The sequence below is a fragment of the Lissotriton helveticus genome, chromosome 4_1 (assembly GCF_964261635.1).
Source record: "Lissotriton helveticus chromosome 4_1, aLisHel1.1, whole genome shotgun sequence".
Classification (NCBI taxonomy): domain Eukaryota; kingdom Metazoa; phylum Chordata; class Amphibia; order Caudata; family Salamandridae; genus Lissotriton; species Lissotriton helveticus.
In genome coordinates this window covers 319,563,791-319,587,805 of record NC_136063.1, presented here as the reverse complement: position 1 = coordinate 319,587,805, position 24,015 = coordinate 319,563,791, and positions in this window count along the sequence as shown.

Sequence of the window (24,015 nt, the reverse complement as noted above, 5' to 3'; positions counted from 1 at the left end):
GGCCCAAAAATTTCAGGCGTATCGCAAAGAACTTTATGAGACAACAGAGATATTACGGGCACTAAGAACTAGACAAAAAAATGTTAGGAATAATATACTAAAAATGCAAGATAAAAATTATGTATTAGTATCAAACCCGGAGAGAATTATTGAAGTTTTTGAGGAATTCTATACAAGACTATATCAACCAGATGCCCTGACAGAGGACCAAGTAGATCGAGCAGATATAGGTAATAATGATTTTCTACTCCCTAGGGTATATGATGAAATATCCCAAGAATTAGAATTGGAAATCACTTTAGAAGAAGTACTGGAAGCTTTGGGTTCACTTTTATCGGGTAAAGCAGCAGGGCTGGATAAAATTCCGATTGAAGTTTATAAAATACTCTCCTTACAAATACTGCCCCTTCTGCAAGATCTGTTTATGGATATTCAATATCATGGAATACCACCAGCATCATGGCAGGATACAGATGTTATAGTTTTCCTAAAGAAGGGTAAAACCCCAGAACTGCCCTCTTCATATCGTCTAATTTCACTCATAAATGCAGATGCAAAACTATACTCTATAATTATAGCCATCCAATTACAAAAGACTATAGTTGCACTTATTTCACCATGGCAACACAGCTTTGTTCCTGGCCGGGGGACCACAGACCACGTAAGGCGTATAATCTCAATATTGGACATCGCGGAGGTAGAGAAAAGAGAGATGACTGTGGTCCTCCTGGACGCAGAGAAAGCTTTTGATCGGGTGGCTTGGCAATATTTGTGGGCCAAATTGATTGAGAGAGGCTTTGGCCCGGGATTTCTCAGGGCAGTACAAGCCATGTATTATAAACCCCACGCAAGCATACAAATAATGGGTCACACGTCTAGGAGGGTGGAGATAGAAAGGGGTACTCGCCAAGGCTGTCCTTGTTCCCCAATTTTATTAGCATTTTATTTAAATCCATTTGTTGTCCAAATTTTGAATAATCAATTAATCAAACCAGTAATTACTCATAGGTATGAGACAAAAGTTCTTGCATATGCAGACGACATTGCCATAATAACATCAGCTCCACAGGCGGCAATTACAGAAATAGAAAAGATGGCAGAAATATTTGGGAGGAATTCTGGATATCTTTTAAACAAAGCTAAGACACAAATTATCTGTTCCTCCCAATGCTCGATACAAGATCCCCAGGTAACTGAGACAGAAACATATTTAGAGGTCATTTTAACATCCAAAATAACTAATCTTTGGGCGTTAAATATCGATCCAATAATGAGCTCAATTAATAGGGAGTTGAGGCGTATAGATCATTTACATCTTACAATAATAGGAAGGATCAATGTAATTAAAATTAAAATTAAAATATTTCCTAAGATTTTACACCTATTTCGAGCTATCCCCTTGGAGTTAGCGGCAAGCAAAATACACAAAATTGAGGGGATGTTCTCTAATTTTATCTGGAGCTATCAAAAGATCCGCCGTGCATATATATATCTGACCCTGCCAGTTGAACGTGGGGGCTGGAATGCCCCCAATATTCAGTTATACTATTGGGCTACCGCTCTACAACAACTAGGTATTCTTTATTATTTTGATAATGGAAGAACTGATATTCCATCATTACCAACTATCTACCAAATGGCTAAAGGGGAAGTTGCAGTAGGAATATTTCAACGTCAAGATGATTTGAAAAACTATCAAAGTAAGGTTATCAATGTATAGAGAGTGCTTTGAAAGTCTGGAAAAGAATAGAAAAAATATGTAAAATAAGTAAATATACTAAATATACATCACTTTGGCAATCTGATTTCCTACAACCGATATTATATGATGGTATGGCTAAAAAACTGGGAACAGGCGGGGATCGTTACAATAGCAGAGTTATATTCCAATCAGGAATTGATGGCGTTTATCAAATTAGTTCAAAGGTTCGGCCTACAGCGAGACTTGTGTTTTAAATATCTACAAATACGTAATCATATAAAAGGAAATTCTAAGGATTGTATCAATTTTGGGCCGATACCTATTGTGCAGAGTATGGATAACTCAAAGAATAGAATTAAGGACTTCTATAAAGATCTGCTGAAAAGTATATCGGGTGATATTGAAAAAATTGAATTGAGTTGGATTAATAAGCTAAGTGCTGGGGAGGTAGATATAGATATGGTGCTGGAGATTGGGAATAAACTTTTTATGTCGGCTAACTTAAAAGCTCAACAATATAAAACAGTTTATAATCTTTACTATACACCATCTAAACTTTTCAAGTGGGGAAAGAGACAATCTGACGAATGTCCGGGATGTTAAACCGGTCATGCAGATATGATACATGTTTTACTCTTGTGGAAAGTTGGAAAAACTAAAAGAAGGGATAGAGACCTTTGTGCTTCAGTCGCTGGGGAAAACATAAGAATCTCCCCTACAATGATGTTATTGGGATATGACTGCAGGATGCGGCTAGACTTGGTACGGAGGGATTTTGTGTTTTTTTAATAGTAGCAATCGCACATCTCTTGATTGTCATAGCATGGAAGGACCAGGAACCTCCTACATTTCACCAATAGCTATATAGGGTAATACATATTGGGCGCCAGGTAATTTCCCTTTATAAATGCAAAGGGCTAAAAGCTATGAAAAAGGGCATGAACATCTGGGAGCTTTTAATTGTCTGGATGGGGGAACAAAACAGACAAGGTATTGGTTAATTTATATGATTGTAATTAGCTGTAAATGAGATGTATCATATAAAATGCTAAAATCAGGAGACCACCTCCAAAATTGATCAGATGTAATGTAATGAAATATCATGACATAAGATTGGCTATGATGAATTAGATAATTGTGTATTTTCTTCTTTCTTCTTTAAGTATAACGTATGGTAAATATGTCTGATTTCCAATAAAAATGTATAAAAAATAAAAAAAGGAAGTGTTCATGGCATACCTATTCAGGCAGTGATAAGTCTTCCACCAGCCCTCCCCGCCCGAAACCCTGGGTAGATCGCACTGTTAATGAGTAACTATTTCTTTGCTTGACTATGAACTTTGATCGACTTGAGCAACCTGTGACAGACGGGTGCAACACTGAGTAAGATATGGACAAGTTCCCCATTCTGCAAAATAAATATGAGACAGCCACACCGCTGATATTCCATCCAAGGGAGTTTCCAGACGGGAGAGAGGCAGCTGTGACTCATGGGAAGCACAGGGGTTTGGCTAATTATGAACCAGTGGCTTGTGCTTACACAGGTCACGAGCATTGGTGATGTTTTCCGATTCAATAATGAATCAAGCTCCCATAAACAAGCTATTACCAGACGCATGAAAAACATGTCATGGGTAAAGAAGCAATCCTTCTGTAGAACTGAAATCTAAAACTGCAGGGAACAAGATGCCCTCCTGCAAGGGTGTCTAAGGGAAAACAACATCCTCCTTCAAGGGTGTCTAAGGGAACAAGACACCCTCCTGCAAGTGTGTCCAAGAGAACAAGATGTCCTCCTGCAAGGGTGTCTAAGGGAACAAGATGCCCTTCTTCAAGTGCGCCTAAGGAACAAGACGCACTACTGCAAGGGTGTCTAAGAGGACAAGATGCCCTCCTGCAAGGGTGTCTAGGGGAACAAGATGCCCTCCTACAAGGGTGTCTAAGGGAACAAGACGCACTACTGCAAGGGTGTCTAAGAGGACAAGATGTCATCCTGCAAGGGGGTCTAAGGCAACAAGACACACTCCTGAAAGGATGTCTAAGGGAACAAGATGCCCTCCTGCAAGGATGCCTAAGGAAACAAGATGCCCTCCTGCAAGGGTGTCTTAGGGAACAAGATGTCCTCCTGCAAGGGTATCTAAGAGAACAAGATGCCCTCCTGCAAGGGTGTCTAAGGGAACAAGAAACTCTCCTGCAAGGGCACCTTAGCGAACAAGATGCCCTCCTGCAAGGGTGTCTAAGGGAACAAGATGCCCTCCTGCAAGGGTGTCTAACAGAAGAAGACACCCACCTGCAAGGTTGTCTTAGGGAACAAGACGCTCTCCTGCAATGGTATCTAAGGGATCAAGACGCCCTCGTGCAAGGGTATCTTAGGGAACCAGATGTCCTCCTGCAAGGGTATCTTAGGGAACAAGATGCCCTCCTGCAAGCGTGTCTAAGGGAACAAGATGCCCTCCTGCAAGGGTGTCTAAGGGAACAAGATGTCCTCCGCAAGGTTGTCTAAGGGAACAAGACGCCCTCCTGCAAGGTTGTTTTAGGGAACAAGACACCCTCCTGCAAGGGTGTCTTAGGGAACAAGACACCCCCCTGCAAGGGTGTCTAAGGGAACAAGACGCCCTCCTGCAAGGATCTCTTGGGGAACAAGACACCCTTCCGCAAGGGTGTCTAAGGGAACAAGACGCACTCCTGCAAGGGTGTCCAAGGGAACAAGAAACCCTTCTGCAAAGGTGTTTAAGGGAACCTGCAAGGCTGTCTAAGGGAACAAGATGCCCTCCTGCAAGGTTGTCTAAGGGAACAAGATGTCCTCCTGCAAGTGTGTCTAAGGGAACAAGACACCCTACTGCAAGTGTGTCCAAGGGAACAAGATGTCCTCCTGCAAGGGTGTCTAAAGGAACAAGATGCCCTCCTGCAAGGCTGTCTAAGGGAATAAGACAACCTCCTCCTGCAAGGGTGTCTAAGGGAACAAGACACCCTCTTGCAAGGGTGTCTATGGGTACAAGATGCCCTCCTGCAAGTGTGTCTAAGGGAACAAGATGCCCTCCCACAAGAGTGTCTAAGGGAACAATATTCCCTCCTGCAAGGGTGTCTAAGGGAACAAGACACCCTCCTGCACGGATGTCTAAGGGAACCAGATGTCCTCCTGCAAGGGTGTCTAAGTGAACAAGATGCCTGCAGCAGGGGTGTCTAAGGGAACAAGAATTCCCCCATGCAAGTTTGTCTAAGGCAACAAGACACACTACTGCAAGGGTGTCTTAAGGAACAAGATGCACTACTGCAAGGGTGTCTAAAGGAACAAGACACACTCCTGAAAGGATGTCTAAGGGAACAAGAGGCCCTCCTGCAAGGATGCCTAAGGGAACAAGATGCCCTCCTGCAAGGGTGTCTTAGGGAACACGAAGTCCTCCTGCAAGGGTGTCTAAGAGAACAAGATGCCCTCCTGCAAGGGTGTCTAAGGGAACAAGACACTCTCCAGCAAGGGTACCTTAGGGAACAAGATGCCGTCCTGCAAGGGTGTCTAAGGGAACAAGATGCCCTCCTGCAAGGGTGTCTAACAGAAGAAGACACCCTCCTGCAAGGCTGTCTTAGGGAACAAGATGCTCTCCAGCAAGGGTATCTAAGGGATCAAGACGCCCTCGTGCAAGGGTATCTTAGGGAACCAGATGCCCACCTGCAACGGTGTCTAAGGGAACAAGATGCCCTCCTGCAAGGGTGTCTATGGGAACAAGACGCCCTCATGCAAGGGTGTCTAAGGGAACAGCACGTCCTCCTGCAAGGGTATCTTAGTGAACAAGATGCCCTCCTGCAAGCGTGTCTAAGGGAAAAAGATGCCCTCCTGCAAGGTTGTCTTACGGAACAAGACGCCCTCCTGCAAGGGTGTCTAAGGGAACAAGATGCCCTCCGCAAGGTTGTCTAAGGGAACAAGACGCTCTCCTGCAAGGTTGTCTTAGGGAACAAGACGCCCTCCTGCAAGGGTGTCTTAGGGAAGAAGACACCCCCCTGCAAGGGTGTCTAAGGGAACAAGACGCCCTCCTGCAATGGTGTCTAAGGGAACAAGATGTCCTCCTGCAAGGGTGTATTCGGGAACAAGACGGCCTCCTGCAAGGGTGTCTAAGGGAACAAGACGGCCTCATGCAAGGGTGTCTCAGGGAACAAGACACCCTTCCGCAAGGGTGTCTAAGGGAACAGGACGCACTTCTGCAAGGGTGTCCAAGGGAACAAGACACCCTTCTGCAAGGGAGTCTAAGGGAACAAGATGCCCTCCTGCAATTGTGTCTTAGGGAACAAGACACCCTACTTCTAGGTTGTCTTAGGGAACTAGGCACCCTCCTGCAAGGGTGTCCAAGGAAAGAAGATGTCCTCTGGCAAGGGTGTCTAAGGGAACAGGATGCCCTCCTGCGAGGGTGTCTGAGGGAACAAGATGCCCTCCTGCAGGGGTGCCTAAGGGAACAAGACACACTACTGCAATGGTGTCTAAGAGGACAAGATGCCCTGCTGCAAGGGTGTCTAAGGGAACAAGACACACTACTGCAAGGGTGTCTAAGAGGATAGGAGGCCCTCCTGCAAGGGTGTCTACGAGAACAAGATGCCCTCTGCAAGATGCCCTCCTTCAAGGGTGTCTAAGGGAACAAGACACACTCCTGCAAGTGTGTCTTAGGGAATAAGATGCCCTCCTGCAAGGATGTCTAAGGGAACAAGATGCCCTCCTGCAAGGGTGTCTAAGGGGACAAGATGCAGTCCTGCAAGGGTGTCTTAGGGAACAAGATGCCCTCCTGCAAGGGTGTCTAAGGGAACACAATGCCTTCCTGTAAGGTTGTGTTAGGGAACAAGACGCCCACCTGCAAGGGTGTCTAAGGGAACAAGATGCCCTCCTGCAAAGGTGTCTAAGGGAACAAGATGCCCTCCTGCAAGGGTGTCTAAGGGAACAAGAGGCCCTCTGCAACGGTGTATAAGGGACTAAAACGCCCTTCTGCAAGGTTGTCTTAGGGAACAAGACACCCTCCTGCAAGGGTATCTAAGAGAACAAGATGCCCTCCTGCAAGGGTATCTAAGGGAACAAGAGGCCCTCCTGCAAGGGTGTCTAAGGGAACAAGATGCCCTCCTGCAAGGGTGTCTAAGGGAACAATACACCCTCCTGCAAGGGTGTCTAAGGGAACAAGATGCCCTCCTGCAAGGTTGTCTAAGGGAACAAGACGCCCTCCTGCAAGTGTGTACAAGGGAACAAGATACCCTCCTGCAAGGGTGTCTAAGGCAACAAGATGCCCTCCTGCAAGGGTGTCTTAGGGAACAAGATGCCTTCCTGCAAGGGTGTCTTAGAGAATAAGACGCCCTCCTTCAAAGGTGTCTAAGGGAACAAGATGCCCTCCTGCAAGGTTGTCTTCGGGAACAAGACGCCCTCCTGCAAGGTTGTCTTCGGGAACAAGACGCCCTCCTGCAAGGTTGTATTCGGGAACAAGAGGCCCTCCTGCAAGGTTGTCTTCGGGAACAAGACGCCCTCCTGCAAGGGAACAAGACACCCCCCTGCAAGGGTGTCTAAGGGAACAAGACGCCCTCCTGCAAGGGTGTCTAAGGGAACAAGATGTCCTCCTGCAAGGGTGTCCAAGGGAACAAGACACCCTTCTGCAAAGGTGTCTAAGGGAAAAAACACCCTCCTGCAAGGCTGTCTAAAGGAACAAGATGCCCTCCTGCAAGGTTGTCTAAGGGAACAAGATGTCCCCCTGCAAGTGTGTCTAAGGGAACAAGACAGCCTACTGCAAGTGTGTCCAAGGGAACAAGATGTCCTCCTGCAAGGGTGTCTAAGGGAACAAGATGCCCTCCTTCAAGTGCGCCTAAGGGAACAAGACGCACTACTGCAAGAGTGTCTAAGAGTACAAGATGCCCTCCTGCAAGGGTGTCTAAGGGAACAAGACGCCCTCCTGCAAGGGTGTCTAAGGGAACAAGACGCACTACTGCAAGGGTGTCTAAGAGGACAAGATTCCATCCTGCAAGGACGTCTAAAGGAACAAGATGCCCTCCTGCAAGGCTGTCTAAGGGAATAAGACAGCCTCCTCCTACAAGGGTGTCTAAGGGAACAAGACACCCTCTTGCAAGGGTGTCTATGGGTACAAGATGCACTCCTGCAAGTGTGTCTAAGGGAACAAGATGCCCTCCCACAAGAGTGTCTAAGAGAACAAGATTCCCTCCTGCAAGGGTGTCTAAGGGAACAAGACACCCTCCTGCACGGATGTCTAAGGGAACCAGATGTCTTCCTGCAAGGGTGTCTAAGTGAACAAGATGCCTGCAGCAAGGGTGTCTAAGGGAACAAGAATCCCTTCTGCAAGTGTGTCTAAGGCAACAAGACACACTACTGCAAGGGTGTCTTAAGGAACAAGATGCACTACTGCAAGGGTGTCTAAAGGAACAAGACGCAATCCTGAAAGGATGTCTAAGCGAACAAGAGGCCCTCCTGCAAGGATGCTTAAGGGAACAAGATGCCCTCCTGCGAGGGTGTCTTAGGGAACAAGATGTCCTCCTGCAAGGGTGTCTAAGAGAACAAGATGCCCTCCTGCAAGGGTGTCTAAGGGAACAAGACACTCTCCTGCACGGGTACATTAGGGAACTAGATGCCGTCCTGCAAGGGTGTCTAAGGGAACAAGATGCCCTCCTGCAAGGGTGTCTAACAGAAGAAGACACCCTCCTGCAAGGTTGTCTTAGGGAACAAGATGCCGTCCTGCAAGGGTGTCTAAGGGAACAAGATGCCCACCTGCAAAGGTGTCTAACAGAAGAAGACACCCTCCTGCAAGTTTGTCTTAGGGAACAAGACGCTCTCCTGCAAGGGTATCTAAGGGATCAAGACGCCCTCGTGCAAGGGTATCTTAGGGAACCAGATGCCCACCTGCAATGGTGTCTAAGGGAACAAGATGCCCTCCTGCAAGGGTGTCTATGGGAACAAGACGCCCTCATGCAAGGGTGTCTAAGGGAACAGCACGTCGTCCTGCAAGGGTATCTTAGGGAACAAGATGCCCTCCTGCAAGCGTGTCTAAGGGAACAAGATGCCCTCCTGCAAGGTTGTCTTACGGAACAAGACGCCCTCCTGCAAGGGTGTCTAAGGGAACAAGATGCCCTCCGCAAGGTTGTCTAAGGGAACAAGACACCCTCCTTCAAGGTTGTCTTAGGGAACAAGACGCCCTCCTGCAAGGGTGTCTTAGGGAACAAGACACCCCCCTGCAAGGGTGTCTAAGGGAACAAGACGCCCTCCTGCAAGGGTGTCTAAGGGAACAAGATGTCCTCCTGCAAGGGTGTATTCGGGAACAAGACGGCCTCCTGCAAGGGTGTCTAAGGGAACAAGACGGCCTCGTGCAAGGGTGTCTTAGGGAACAAGTCACCCTTCCGCAAGGGTGTCTAAGGGAACAAGACACCCTTCTGCAAGGGAGTCTAAGGGATCAAGATGCCCGCCTGCAAGGGTGTCTTAGGGAACAAGACACCCTACTTCTAGGTTGTCTTAGGGAACTAGACACCCTCCTGCAAGGGTGTCCAAGGAAAGAAGATGTCCTCTGGCAAGGGTGTCTAAGGGAACAGGATGCCCTCCTGCAAGGGTGCCTGAGGGAACAAGATGCCCTTCTGCAAGGGAGTCTAAGGGAACAAGATGCCCTCCTGCAATTGTGTCTTAGGGAACAAGACACCCTCCTGCAAGGGTGTCTAAGAGAATAAGACACCCTCCTGCAAGGGTGTCTAAGGGATCAAGATGCCCTCCTGCAAGGGTGTCTAAGGGAACAAGAGGCACTACTGCAAGGGTGTCTAAGAGGATAGGAGGCCCTCCTGCAAGGGTGTCTAAGAGAACAAGATGCCCTCTACAAGATGCCCTCCTTCAAGGGTGTCTAAGGGAATAAGACACACTCCTGCAAGTGTGTCTAAGGGAATAAGATGCCCTCCTGCAAGGATGTCTAAGGGAACAAGTTGCCCTCCTGCAAGGGTGTCTAAGGGGACAAGATGCAGTCCTGCAAGGGTGTCTTAGGGAACAAGATGCCCTCCTGCAAGGGTGTCTAAGGGAACACGATGCCTTCCTGTAAGGTTGTGTTAGGGAACAAGACGCCCACCTGCAAGGGTGTCTAAGTGAACAAGATGCCCTCCTGCAAAGGTGTCTAAGGGAACAAGATGCCCTCTTGCAAGGGTGTCTAAGGGAACAAGAGGCCGTCTGCAACTGTGTCTAAGGGACTAAAACGCCCTCCTGCAAGGTTGTCTTAGGGAGCAAGTCACCCTCCTGCAAGGGTATCTAAGAGAACAAGATGCCCTCCTGCAAGGGTGTCAAAGGGAACAAGTTGCAGGCCTGCAAGTGTGTCTAAGGGAAAAGGACGTCCTCCTGCAAGAGTATCTTACGGAACAAGATGCCCTCCTTCAAGAGTGTCTAAGGGAACAAGATGACTTCCTGCAAGGGTGTTTAAGGGAACAGGACGTCCTCCTGCAAGGGTATCTTACGGAACAAGATGCCCTCCTGCAAGGGTGTCTAAGGGAACAAGATACTCTTCAGCAAGAGTGTCTGAGTGAACAAGAGGCCCTCCTGCAAGGGTGCCTAAGGGAACAAGATGCCCTCCTTCAAGTGCGCCTAAGGGAACAAGACGCACTACTGCAAGGGTGTCTAAGAGTACAAGATGTCCTCCTGCAAGGGTGTATTCGGGAACAAGACGGCCTCCTGCAAGGGTGTCTAAGGGAACAAGACGGCCTCGTGCAAGGGTGTCTTAGGGAACAAGACACCCTTCCGCAAGGGTGTCTAAGGGAACAAGACGCACTCCTGTAAGGGTGTCCAAGGGAACAAGACACCCTTCTGCAAGGGAGTCTAAGGGAACAAGATGCACTCCTGCAATTGTGTCTTAGGGAACAAGACACCCTCCCGCAAGGGTGTCTAAGAGAATAAGACACCCTCCAGCAAGGGTGTCTAAGGGATCAAGATGCCCTCCTGCAAGGGTGTCTTAGGGAACAAGACACCCTACTTCTAGGTTGTCTTAGGGAACTAGACACCCTCCTGCAAGGGTGTCCAAGGGAAGAAGATGTCCTCTGGCAAGGGTGTCTAAGGGAACAGGATGCCCTCCTGCAAGGGTGTCTGAGGGAACAAGATGCCCTCCTGCAAGGGTGCCTAAGGGAACAAGACGAACTACTGCAATGGTGTCTAAGAGGACAAGATGCCCTCCTGCAAGGGTGTCTAAGGGAACAAGACGCACTACTGCAAGGGTGTCTAAGAGGATAGGAGGCCTTCCTGCAAGGGTGTCTAAGAGAACAAGATGCCCTCTGCAAGATGCCCTCCTTCAAGGGTGTCTAAGGGAACAAGACACACTCCTGCAAGTGTGTCTAAGGGAATAAGATGCGCTCCTGCGCGGATGTCTCAGGGAACCAGATGTCCTCCTGCAAGGGTGTGTAAGTGAACAAGATGCCTGTAGCAAGGGTGTCTAAGGGAACAAGAAGCCCTCCTGCAAGTGTGTCTAAGGCAACAAGACACACTACTGCAAGGGTGTCTTAAGGAACAAGATGCACTACTGCAAGGGTGTCTAAAGGAACAAGACGCACTCCTGAAAGGATGTCTAAGGGAACAAGATGCCCTCCTGCAAGGATGCCTAAGGAAACAAGATGCCCTCCTGCAAGGGTGTCTTAGGGAACAAGATGTCCTCCTGCAAGGGTATCTAAGAGAACAAGATGCCCTCCTGCAAGGGTGTCTAAGGGAACAAGAAACTCTCCTGCAAGGGCACCTTAGCGAACAAGATGCCCTCCTGCAAGGGTGTCTAAGGGAACAAGATGCCCTCCTGCAAGGGTGTCTAACAGAAGAAGACACCCACCTGCAAGGTTGTCTTAGGGAACAAGACGCTCTCCTGCAATGGTATCTAAGGGATCAAGACACCCTCGTGCAAGGGTATCTTAGGGAACCAGATGTCCTCCTGCAAGGGTATCTTAGGGAACAAGATGCCCTCCTGCAAGCGTGTCTAAGGGAACAAGATGCCCTCCTGCAAGGTTGTCTTAGGGAACAAGATGCCCTCCTGCAAGCGTGTCTAAGGGAACAAGATGTCCTCCGCAAGGTTGTCTAAGGGAACAAGACGCCCTCCTGCAAGGTTGTCTTAGGGAACAAGACACCCTCCTGCAAGGGTGTCTTAGGGAACAAGACACCCCCCTGCAATGGAGTCTAAGGGAACAAGACGCCCTCCTGCAAGGATCTCTTGGGGAACAAGACACCCTTCCGCAAGGGTGTCTAAGGGAACAAGACGCACTCCTGCAAGGGTGTCCAAGGGAACAAGAAACCCTTCTGCAAAGGTGTTGAAGGGAACCTGCAAGGCTGTCTAAGGGAACAAGATGCCCTCCTGCAAGGTTGTCTAAGGGAACAAGATGTCCTCCTGCAAGTGTGTCTAAGGGAACAAGACACCCTACTGCAAGTGTGTCCAAGGGAAGAAGATGTCCTCCTACAAGGGTGTCTAAGGGAACAAGATGCCCTCCTTCAAGTGCGCCTAAGGGAACAAGACGCACTACTGCAAGGGTGTCTAAGAGTACAAGATGCCCTCCTGCAAGGGTGTCTAAGGGAACAAGATGCCCTCCTGCAAGGATGTCTAAGGGAACAAGACGCACTACTGCAAGGGTGTCTAAGAGGACAAGATTCCATCCTGCAAGGGCGTCTAAAGGAACAAGATGCCCTCCTGCAGGGCTGTCTAAGGGAATAAGACAACCTCCTCCTGCAAGGGTGTCTAAGGGAACAAGACACCCTCTTGCAAGGGTGTCTATGGGTACAAGATGCCCTCCTGCAAGTGTGTCTAAGGGAACAAGATGACCTCCCACAAGAGTGTCTAAGGGAACAATATTCCCTCCTGCAAGGGTGTCTAAGGGAACAAGACACCCTCCTGCACGGATGTCTAAGGGAACAAGAATCCCTCCTGCAAGTGTGTCTAAGGCAACAAGACACACTACTGCAAGGGTGTCTTAAGGAACAAGATGCACTACTGCAAGGGTGTCTAAAGGAACAAGACACACTCCTGAAAGGATGTCTAAGGGAACAAGAGGCCCTCCTGCAAGGAAGCCTAAGGGAACAAGATGCCCTCCTGCAAGGGTGTCTTAGGGAACACGATGTCCTCCTGCAAGGGTGTCTAAGAGAACAAGATGCCCTCCTGCAAGGGTGTCTAAGGGAACAAGACACTCTCCTGCAAGGGTACCTTAGGGAACAAGATGCCGTCCTGCAAGGGTGTCTAAGGGAACAAGATGCCCTCCTGCAAGGGTGTCTAACAGAAGAAGACACCCTCCTGCAAGGCTGTCTTAGGGAACAAGACGCTCTCCTGCAAGGGTATCTAAGGGATCAAGACGCCCTCGTGCAAGGGTATCTTAGGGAACCAGATGCCCACCTGCAACGGTGTCTAAGGGAACAAGATGCCCCCCTGCAAGGGTGTCTATGGGAACAAGACGCCCTCATGCAAGGGTGTCTAAGGGAACAGAATGTCCTCCTGCAAGGGTATCTTAGTGAACAAGATGCCCTCCTGCAAGCGTGTCTAAGGGAACAAGATGCCCTCCTGCAAGGTTGTCTTACGGAACAAGACGCCCTCCTGCAAGGGTGTCTAAGGGAACAAGATGCCCTCCCCAAGGTTGTCTAAGGGAACAAGACGCCCTCCTGCAAGGGTGTCTTAGGGAACAAGACACCCCCCTGCAAGGGTGTCTAAGGGAACAAGACGCCCTCCTGCAAGGGTGTCTAAGGGAACAAGATGTCCTCCTGCAAGGGTGTATTCGGGAACAAGACGGCCTCCTGCAAGGGTGTCTAAGGGAACAAGACAGCCTCATGCAAGGGTGTCTCAGGGAACAAGACACCCTTCCGCAAGGGTGTCTAAGGGAGCAAGACGCACTCCTGCAAGGGTGTCCAAGGGAACAAGACACCCTTCTGCAAGGGAGTCTAAGGGAACAAGATGCCCTCCTGCAATTGTGTCTTAGGGAACAAGACACCCTCCCGCAAGGGTGTTTAAGAGAATAAGACAGCCTCCTGCAAGGGTGTGTAAGGGATCAAGATGCCCTCCTGCAAGGGTGTCTAATGGAACAAGACACCCTACTTCTAGGTTGTCTTAGGGAACTAGGCACCCTCCTGCAAGGGTGTCTAAGGGAAGAAGATGTCCTCTGGCAAGGGTGTCTAAGGGAACAGGATGCTCTCCTGCGAGGGTGTCTGAGGGAACAAGATGCCCTCCTGCAGGGGTGCCTAAGGGAACAAGACGCACTACTGCAATGGTGTCTAAGAGGACAAGATGCCCTGCTGCAAGGGTGTCTAAGGGAACATGACACACTACTGCAAGGGTGTCTAAGAGGATAAGAGGCCCTCCTGCAAGGGTGTCTAAGAGAACAAGATGCCCTCTGCAAAATGCCCTCCTTCAAGGGTGTCTAAGGGAACAAGACACACTCCTGCAAGTGTGTCTTAGGGAATAAGATGCCCTCCTGCAAGGATGTCTAAGGGAACAAGATGCCCTCCTGCAAGGGTGTCTAAGGGGACAAGATGCAGTCCTGCAAGGGTGTCTTAGGGAACAAGATGCCATCCTGCAAGGGTGTCTAAGGGAACACAATGCCTTCCTGTAAGGTTGTGTTAGGGAACAAGACACCCACCTGCAAGGGTGTCTAAGGGAACAAGATGCCCTCCTGCAAAGGTGTCTAAGGGAACAAGATGCCCTCCTGCAAGGGTATCTAAGGGAACAAGAGGCCCTCTGCAACGGTGTATAAGGGACTAAAACGCCCTCCTGCAAGGTTGTCTTAGGGAACAAGACACCCTCCTGCAAGGGTATCTAAGAGAACAAGATGCCCTCCTGCAAGGGTGTCAAAGGGAACAAGTTGCAGGCCTGCAAGTGTGTCTAAGGGAACAGGACGTCCTCCTGCAAGGGTATCTTACGGAACAAGATACCCTCCTTCAAGGATGTCTAAGGGATCAAGATGACTTCCTGCAAGGGTGTTTAAGGGAACAGGACGTCCTCCTGCAAGGGTATCTTTCGGAACAAGATGCCCTCCTGCAAGGATGTCTAAGGGAACAAGATGCCCTCCTGCAAGGGTATCTAAGGGAACAAGATGCCCTCCTGCCAGGGTGTCTAAGGGAACAAGATACTCTTCGGCAAGAGTGTCTAAGTGAACAAGAGGCCCTCCTGCAAGGGTGTCTAAGGGAACAAGATGCCCTCCTGCAAGGGTGTCTAAGGGTACAAGACACCCTCCTGCAAGGGTGTCTAAGGGAACAAGATGCCCTCCTGCAAGGTTGTCTAAGGGAACAAGATGTCCTCCTGCAAGTGTGTCTAAGAGAACAAGACGCCCTCCTGCAAGTGTGTCCAAGGGAACAAGATACCCTCCTGCAAGGGTGTCTTAGAGAATAAGACGCCCTCCTTCAAAGGTGTCTAAGGGAACAAGATGCCTTCCTGCAAGGGTGTCTTAGAGAATAAGACGCCCTCCTTCAAAGGTGTCTAAGGGAACAAGATGCCCTCCTGCAAGGTTGTCTTCGGGAACAAGACGCCCTCCTGCAAGGTTGTCTTCGGGATCAAGATGCCCTCCTGCAAGGTTGTCTTCGGGAACAAGACGCCCTCCTGCAAGGTTGTCTTCGCGAACAAGACGCCCTCCTGCAAGGGAACAAGACACCCCCCTGCAAGGGTGTCTAAGGGAACAAGATGCCCTCCTGCAAGGGTGTCTAAGGGAACAAGATTTTCTCCTGCAAGGGTGTCCAAGGGAACAAGACACCCTTCTGCAAAGGTGTCTAAGGGAAAAAAACACCCTCCTGCAAGGCTGTCTAAAGGAACAAGATGCCCTCCTGCAAGGTTGTCTAAGGGAACAAGATGTCCTCCTGCAAGTGTGTCTAAGGGAACAAGACAGCCTACTGCAAGTGTGTCCAAGGGAACAAGATGTCCTCCTGCAAGGGTGTCTAAGGGAACAAGATGCCCTCCTTCAAGTGCGCCTAAGGGAACAAGACGCACTACTGCAAGTGTGTCTAAGAGTACAAGATGCCCTCCTGCAAGGGTGTCTAAGGGAACAAGACGCCCTCCTGCAAGGGTGTCTAAGGGAACAAGACGCACTACTGCAAGGGTGTCTAAGAGGACAAGATTCCATCCTGCAAGGGCGTCTAAAGGAACAAGATGCCCTCCTGCAAGGCTGTCTAAGGGAATAAGACAGCCTCCTCCTACAAGGGTGTCTAAGGGAACAAGACACCCTCTTGCAAGGGTGTCTATGGGTACAAGATGCCCTCCTGCAAGTGTGTCTAAGGGAACAAGATGCCCTCCCACAAGAGTGTCTAAGAGAACAAGATTCCCTCCTGCAAGGGTGTCTAAGGGAACAAGACACCCTCCTGCACGGATGTCTAAGGGAACCAGATGTCTTCCTGCAAGGGTGTCTAAGTGAACAAGATGCCTGCAGCAAGGTTGTCTAAGGGAACAAGAATCCCTCCTGCAAGTTTGTCTAAGGCAACAAGACACACTACTGCAAGGGTGTCTTAAGGAACAAGATGCACTACTGCAAGGGTGTCTAAAGGAACAAGACGCAATCCTGAAAGGATGTCTAAGCGAGCAAGAGGCCCTCCTGCAAGGATGCTGAAGGGAACAAGATTCCCTCCTGCGAGGGTGTCTTAGGGAACAAGATGTCCTCCTGCAAGGGTGTCTAAGAGAACAAGATGCCCTCCTGCAAGGGTGTCTAAGGGAACAAGACACTCTCCTGGAAGGGTACATTAGGGAACAAGATGCCGTCCTGCAAGGGTGTCTAAGGGAACAAGATGCCCTCCTGCAAGGGTGTCTAACAGAAGAAGACACCCTCCTGCAAGGTTGTCTTAGGGAACAAGATGCCGTCCTGCAAGGGTGTCTAAGGGAACAAGATGCCCTCCTGCAAGGGTGTCTAACAGAAGAAGACACCCTCCTGCAAGTTTGTCTTAGGGAACAAGACGCTCTCCTGCAAGGGTATCTAAGGGATCAAGACGCCCTCGTGCAAGGGTATCTTAGGGAACCAGATGCCCACCTGCAATGGTGTCTAAGGGAACAAGATGCCCTCCTGCAAGGGTGTCTATGGGAACAAGACGCCCTCAAGCAAGGGTGTCTAAGGGAACAGCACGTCGTCCTGCAAGGTTGTCTTAGGGAACAAGACACCCTCCTGCAAGGGTATCTAAGAGAACAAGATGCCCTCCTGCAAGGGTATCTAAGGGAACAAGAGGCCCTCCTGCAAGGGTGTCTAAGGGAACAAGATGCCCTCCTGCAGGATTGTCTAAGGGAACAAGACACCCTCCTGCAAGGGTGTCTAAGGGAACAAGATGCCCTCCTGCAAGGTTGTCTAAGGGAACAAGATGTCCTCCTGCAAGTGTGTCTAAGAGAACAAGACGCCCTCCTGCAAGTGTGTACAAGGGAACAAGATACCCTCCTGCAAGGGTGTCTAAGGCAACAAGATGCCCTCCTGCAAGGGTGTCTTAGGGAACAAGATGCCTTCCTGCAAGGGTGTCTTAGAGAATAAGACGCCCTCCTTCAAAGGTGTCTAAGGGAACAAGATGCCCTCCTGCAAGGTTGTCTTCGGGAACAAGACGCCCTCCTGCAAAGTTGTCTTCGGGAACAAGACGCCCTCCTGCAAGGTTGTATTCGGGAACAAGACGCCCTCCTGCAAGGTTGTCTTCGGGAACAAGACGCCCTCCTGCAAGGGAACAAGACACCCCCCTGCAAGGGTGTCTAAGGGAACAAGACGCCCTCCTGCAAGGGTGTCTAAGGGAACAAGATGTCCTCCTGCAAGGGTGTCCAAGGGAACAAGACACCCTTCTGCAAAGGTGTCTAAGGGAAAAAAACACCCTCCTGCAAGGCTGTCTAAAGGAACAAGATGCCCTCCTGCAAGGTTGTCTAAGGGAACAAGATGTCCCCCTGCAAGTGTGTCTAAGGGAACAAGGCAGCCTACTGCAAGTGTGTCCAAGGGAACAAGATGTCCTCCTGCAAGGGTGTCTAAGGGAACAAGACGCCCTCCTTCAAGTGCGCCTAAGGGAACAAGACGCACTACTGCAAGAGTGTCTAAGAGTACAAGATGCCCTCCTGCAAGGGTGTCTAAGGGAACAAGACGCCCTCCTGCAAGGGTGTCTAAGGGAACAAGACGCACTACTGCAAGGGTGTCTAAGAGGACAAGATTCCATCCTGCAAGGGCGTCTAAAGGAACAAGATGCCCTCCTGCAAGGCTGTCTAAGGGAATAAGACAGCCTCCTCCTACAAGGGTGTCTAAGGGAACAAGACACCCTCTTGCAAGGGTGTCTATGGGTACAAGATGCCCTCCTGCAAGTGTGTCTAAGGGAACAAGATGCCCTCCCACAAGAGTGTCTAAGAGAACAAGATTCCCTCCTGCAAGAGTGTCTAAGGGAACAAGACACCCTCCTGCACGGATGTCTAAGGGAACCAGATGTCTTCCTGCAAGGGTGTCTAAGTGAACAAGATGCCTGCCGCAAGGGTGTCTAAGGGAACAAGAATCCCTCCTGCAAGTGTGTCTAAGGCAACAAGACACACTACTGCAAGGGTGTCTTAAGGAACAAGATGCACTACTGCAAGGGTGTCTAAAGGAACAAGACGCAATCCTGAAAGGATGTCTAAGCGAACAAGAGGCCCTCCTGCAAGGATGCTTAAGGGAACAAGATGCCCTCCTGCGAGAGTGTCTTAGGGAACAAGATGTCCTCCTGCAAGGGTGTCTAAGAGAACAAGATGCCCTCCTGCAAGGGTGTCTAAGGGAACAAGACACTCTCCTGCACGGGTACATTAGGGAACAAGATGCCGTCCTGCAAGGGTGTCTAAGGGAACAAGATGCCCTCCTGCAAGGGTGTCTAACAGAAGAAGACACCCTCCTGCAAGGTTGTCTTAGGGAACAAGATGCCGTCCTGCAAGGGTGTCTAAGGGAACAAGTTGCCCTCCTGCAAAGGTGTCTAACAGAAGAAGACACCCTCCTGCAAGTTTGTCTTAGGGAACAAGACGCTCTCCTGCAAGGGTATCTAAGGGATCAAGACGCCCTCGTGCAAGGGTATCTTAGGGAACCAGATGCCCACCTGCAATGGTGTCTAAGGGAACAAGATGCCCTCCTGCAAGGGTGTCTATGGGAACAAGACGCCCTCATGCAAGGGTGTCTAAGGGAACAGCACGTCGTCCTGCAAGGGTATCTTAGGGAACAATATGCCCTCCTGCAAGCGTGTCTAAGGGAACAAGATGCCCTCCTGCAAGGTTGTCTTACGGAACAAGACGCCCTCCTGCAAGGGTGTCTAAGGGAACAAGATGCCCTCCGCAAGGTTGTCTAAGGGAACAAGACACCCTCCTTCAAGGTTGTCTTAGGGAACAAGACGCCCTCCTGCAAGGGTGTCTTAGGGAACAAGACACCCCCCTGCAAGGGTGTCTAAGGGAACAAGACGCCCTCCTGCAAGGGTGTCTAAGGGAACAAGATGTCCTCCTGCAAGGGTGTATTCGGGAACAAGACGGCCTCCTGCAAGGGTGTCTAAGGGAACAAGACGGCCTCGTGCAAGGGTGTCTTAGGGAACAAGACACCCTTCCGCAAGGGTGTCTAAGGGAACAAGACACCCTTCTGCAAGGGAGTCTAAGGGATCAAGATGCCCTCCTGCAAGGGTGTCTTAGGGAACAGGACACCCTACTTCTAGGTTGTCTTAGGGAACTAGACACCCTCCTGCAAGGGTGTCCAAGGAAAGAAGATGTCCTCTGGCAAGGGTGTCTAAGGGAACAGGATGCCCTCCTGCAAGGGTGCCTGAGGAAACAAGATGCCCTTCTGCAAGGGAGTCTAAGGGAACAAGATGCCCTCCTGCAATTGTGTCTTAGGGAACAAGACACCCTCCTGCAAGGGTGTCTAAGAGAATAAGACACCCTCCTGCAAGGGTGTCTAAGGGATCAAGATGCCCTCCTGCAAGGGTGTCTTAGGGAACAAGACACCCTACTTCTAGGTTGTCTTAGGGAACTAGATACCCTCCTGCAAGGGTGTCCAAGGAAAGAAGATGTCCTCTGGCAAGGGTGTCTAAGGGAACAGGATGCCCTCCTGCAAGGGTGCCTGAGGGAACAAGATGCCCTCCTGCAAGGGTGCCTAAGGGAACAAGACGCACTTCTGCAATGGTGTCTAAGAGGACAAGATGCCCTCCTGCAAGGGTGTCTAAGGGAACAAGACGCACTACTGCAAGGGTGTCTAAGAGGATAGGAGGCCCTCCTGCAAGGGTGTCTAAGAGAACAAGATGCCCTCTACAAGATGCCCTCCTTCAAGGGTGTCTAAGGGAACAAGACACACTCCTGCAAGTGTGTCTAAGGGAATAAGATGCCCTCCTGCAAGGATGTCTAAGGGAACAAGTTGCCCTCCTACAAGGGTGTCTAAGGGGACAAGATGCAGTCCTGCAAGGGTGTCTTAGGGAACAAGATGCCCTCCTGCAAGGGTGTCTAAGGGAACACGATGCCTTCCTGTAAGGTTGTGTTAGGGAACAAGACGCCCACCTGCAAGGGTGTCTAAGGGAACAAGATGCCCTCCTGCAAAGGTGTCTAAGGGAACAAGATGCCCTCTTGCAAGGGTGTCTAAGGGAACAAGAGGCCGTCTGCAACTCTGTCTAAGGGACTAAAACGCCCTCCTGCAAGGTTGTCTTAGGGAGCAAGGCACCCTCCTGCAAGGGTATCTAAGAGAACAAGATGCCCTCCTGCAAGGGTGTCAAAGGGAACAAGTTGCAGGCCTGCAAGTGTGTCTAAGGGAAAAGGACGTCCTCCTGCAAGAGTATCTTATGGAACAAGATGCCCTCCTTCAAGGGTGTCTAAGGGAACAAGATGACTTCCTGAAAGGGTGTTTAAGGGAACAGGACGTCCTCCTGCAAGGGTATCTTACGGAACAAGATGCCCTCCTGCAAGGATGTCTAAGGGAACAAGATGCCCTCCTGCAAGGGTATCTAAGGGAACAAGATGCCCTCCTGCAAGGGTGTCTAAGGGAACAAGATACTCTTCAGCAAGAGTGTCTGAGTGATCAAGAGGCCCTCCTGCAAGGGTGTCTAAGGGAACAAGATGCCCTCCTTCAAGTGCGCCTAAGGGAACAAGACGCACTACTGCAAGGGTGTCTAAGAGTACAAGATGTCCTCCTGCAAGGGTGTATTCGGGAACAAGACGGCCTCCTGCAAGGGTGTCTAAGGGAACAAGACGGCCTCGTGCAAGGGTGTCTTAGGGAACAAGACACCCTTCCGCAAGGGTGTCTAAGGGAACAAGACGCACTCCTGTAAGGGTGTCCAAGGGAACAAGACACCCTTCTGCAAGGGAGTCTAAGGGAACAAGATGCACTCCTGCAATTGTGTTTTAGGGAACAAGACACCCTCCCGCAAGGGTGTCTAAGAGAATAAGACACCCTCCAGCAAGGGTGTCTAAGGGATCAAGATGCCCTCCTGCAAGGGTGTCTTAGGGAACAAGACACCCTACTTCTAGGTTGTCTTAGGGAACTAGACACCCTCCTGCAAGGGTGTCCAAGGGAAGAAGATGTCCTCTGGCAATGGTGTCTAAGGGAACAGGATGCCCTCCTGCAAGGGTGTCTGAGGGAACAAGATGCCCTCCTGCAAGGGTGCCTAAGGGAACAAGACGCACTACTGCAAGGGTGTCTAAGAGGATAGGAGGCCTTCCTGCAAGGGTGTCTAAGAGAACAAGATGCCCTATGCAAGATGCCCTCCTTCAAGGGTGTCTAAGGGAACAAGACGCACTACTGCAAGGGTGTCTAAGAGGATAGGAGGCCTTCCTGCAAGGGTGTCTAAGAGAACAAGATGCCCTATGCAAGATGCCCTCCTTCAAGGGTGTCTAAGGGAACAAGACACACTCTTGCAAGTGTGTCTAATGGAATAAGATGCGCTCCTGCACGGATGTCTCAGGGAACCAGATGTCCTCCTGCAAGGGTGTGTAAGTGAACAAGATGCCTGTAGCAAGGGTGTCTAAGGGAACAAGAAGCCCTCCTGCAAGTGTGTCTAAGGCAACAAGACACACTACTGCAAGGGTGTCTTAAGGAACAAGATGCACTACTGCAAGGGTGTCTAAAGGAACAAGACGCACTCCTGAAAGGATGTCTAAGGGAACAAGATGCCCTCCTGCAAGGATGCCTAAGGAAACAAGATGCCCTCCTGCAAGGGTGTCTTAGGGAACAAGATGTCCTCCTGCAAGGGTATCTAAGAGAACAAGATGCCCTCCTGCAAGGGTGTCTAAGGGAACAAGAAACTCTCCTGCAAGGGCACCTTAGCGAACAAGATGCCCTCCTGCAAGGGTGTCTAAGGGAACAAGATGCCCTCCTGCAAGGGTGTCTAACAGAAGAAGACACCCACCTGCAAGGTTGTCTTAGGGAACAAGACGCTCTCCTGCAATGGTATCTAAGGGATCAAGACACCCTCGTGCAAGGGTATCTTAGGGAACCAGATGTACTCCTGCAAGGGTATCTTAGGAAACAAGATGCCCTCCTGCAAGCGTGTCTAAGGGAACAAGATGCCCTCCTGCAAGGTTGTCTTAGGGAACAAGATGCCCTCCTGCAAGCGTGTCTAAGGGAACAAGATGTCCTCTGCAAGGTTGTCTAAGGGAACAAGACGCCCTCCTGCAAGGTTGTCTTAGGGAACAAGACACCCTCCTGCAAGGGTGTCTTAGGGAACAAGACACCCCCCTGCAAGGGAGTCTAAGGGAACAAGACGCCCTCCTGCAAGGATCTCTTGGGGAACAAGACACCCTTCCGCAAGGGTGTCTAAGGGAACAAGACGCACTCCTGCAAGGGTGTCCAAGGGAACAAGAAACCCTTCTGCAAAGGTGTTGAAGGGAACCTGCAAGGCTGTCTAAGGGAACAAGATGCCCTCCTGCAAGGTTGTCTAAGGGAACAAGATGTCCTCCTGCAAGTGTGTCTAAGGGAACAAGACACCCTACTGCAAGTGTGTCCAAGGGAAGAAGATGTCCTCCTGCAAGGGTGTCTAAGGGAACAAGATGCCCTCCTTCAAGTGCGCCTAAGGGAACAAGACGCACTACTGCAAGGGTGTCTAAGAGTACAAGATGCCCTCCTGCAAGGGTGTCTAAGGGAACAAGATGCCCTCCTGCAAGGATGTCTAAGGGAACAAGACGCACTACTGCAAGGGTGTCTAAGAGGACAAAATTCCATCCTGCAAGGGCGTCTAAAGGAACAAGATGCCCTCCTGCAAGGCTGTCTAAGGGAATAAGACAACCTCCTCCTGCAAGGGTGTCTAAGGGAACAAGACACCCTCTTGCAAGGGTGTCTATGGGTACAAGATGCCCTCCTGCAAATGTGTCTAAGGGAACAAGATGCCCTCCCACAAGAGTGTCTAAGGGAACAATATTCCCTCCTGCAAGGGTGTCTAAGGGAACAAGACACCCTCCTGCACGGATGTCTAAGGGAACAAGAATCCCTCCTGCAAATGTGTCTAAGGCAACAAGACACACTACTGCAAGGGTGTCTTAAGGAACAAGATGCACTACTGCAAGGGTGTCTAAAGGAACAAGACACACTCCTGAAAGGATGTCTAAGGGAACAAGAGGCCCTCCTGCAAGGAAGCCTAAGGGAACAAGATGCCCTCCTGCAAGGGTGTCTTAGGGAACACGATGTCCTCCTGCAAGGGTGTCTAAGAGAACAAGATGCCCTCCTGCAAGGGTGTCTAAGGGAACAAGACACTCTCCTGCAAGGGTACCTTAGGGAACAAGATGCCGTCCTGCAAGGGTGTCTAAGGGAACAAGATGCCCTCCTGCAAGGGTGTCTAACAGAAGAAGACACCCTCCTGCAAGGCTGTCTTAGGGAACAAGACGCTCTCCTGCAAGGGTATCTAAGGGATCAAGACGCCCTCGTGCAAGTGTATCTTAGGGAACCAGATGCCCACCTGCAACGGTGTCTAAGGGAACAAGATGCCCTCCTGCAAGGGTGTCTATGGGAACAAGACGCCCTCATGCAAGGGTGTCTAAGGGAACAGAACGTCCTCCTGCAAGGGTATCTTAGTGAACAAGATGCCCTCCTGCAAGCGTGTCTAAGGGAACAAGATGCCCTCCTGCAAGGTTGTCTTACGGAACAAGACGCCCTCCTGCAAGGGTATCTAAGGGAACAAGATGCCCTCCCCAAGGTTGTCTAAGGGAACAAGACGCCCTCCTGCAAGGGTGTCTTAGGGAACAAGACACCCCCCTGCAAGGGTGTCTAAGGGAACAAGAAGCCCTCCTGCAAGGGTGTCTAAGGGAACAAGATGTCCTCCTGCAAGGGTGTATTCGGGAACAAGACGGCCTCCTGCAAGGGTGTCTAAGGGAACAAGACAGCCTCATGCAAGGGTGTCTCAGGGAACAAGACACCCTTCCGCAAGGGTGTCTAAGGGAACAAGACGCACTCCTGCAAGGGTGTCCAAGGGAACAAGA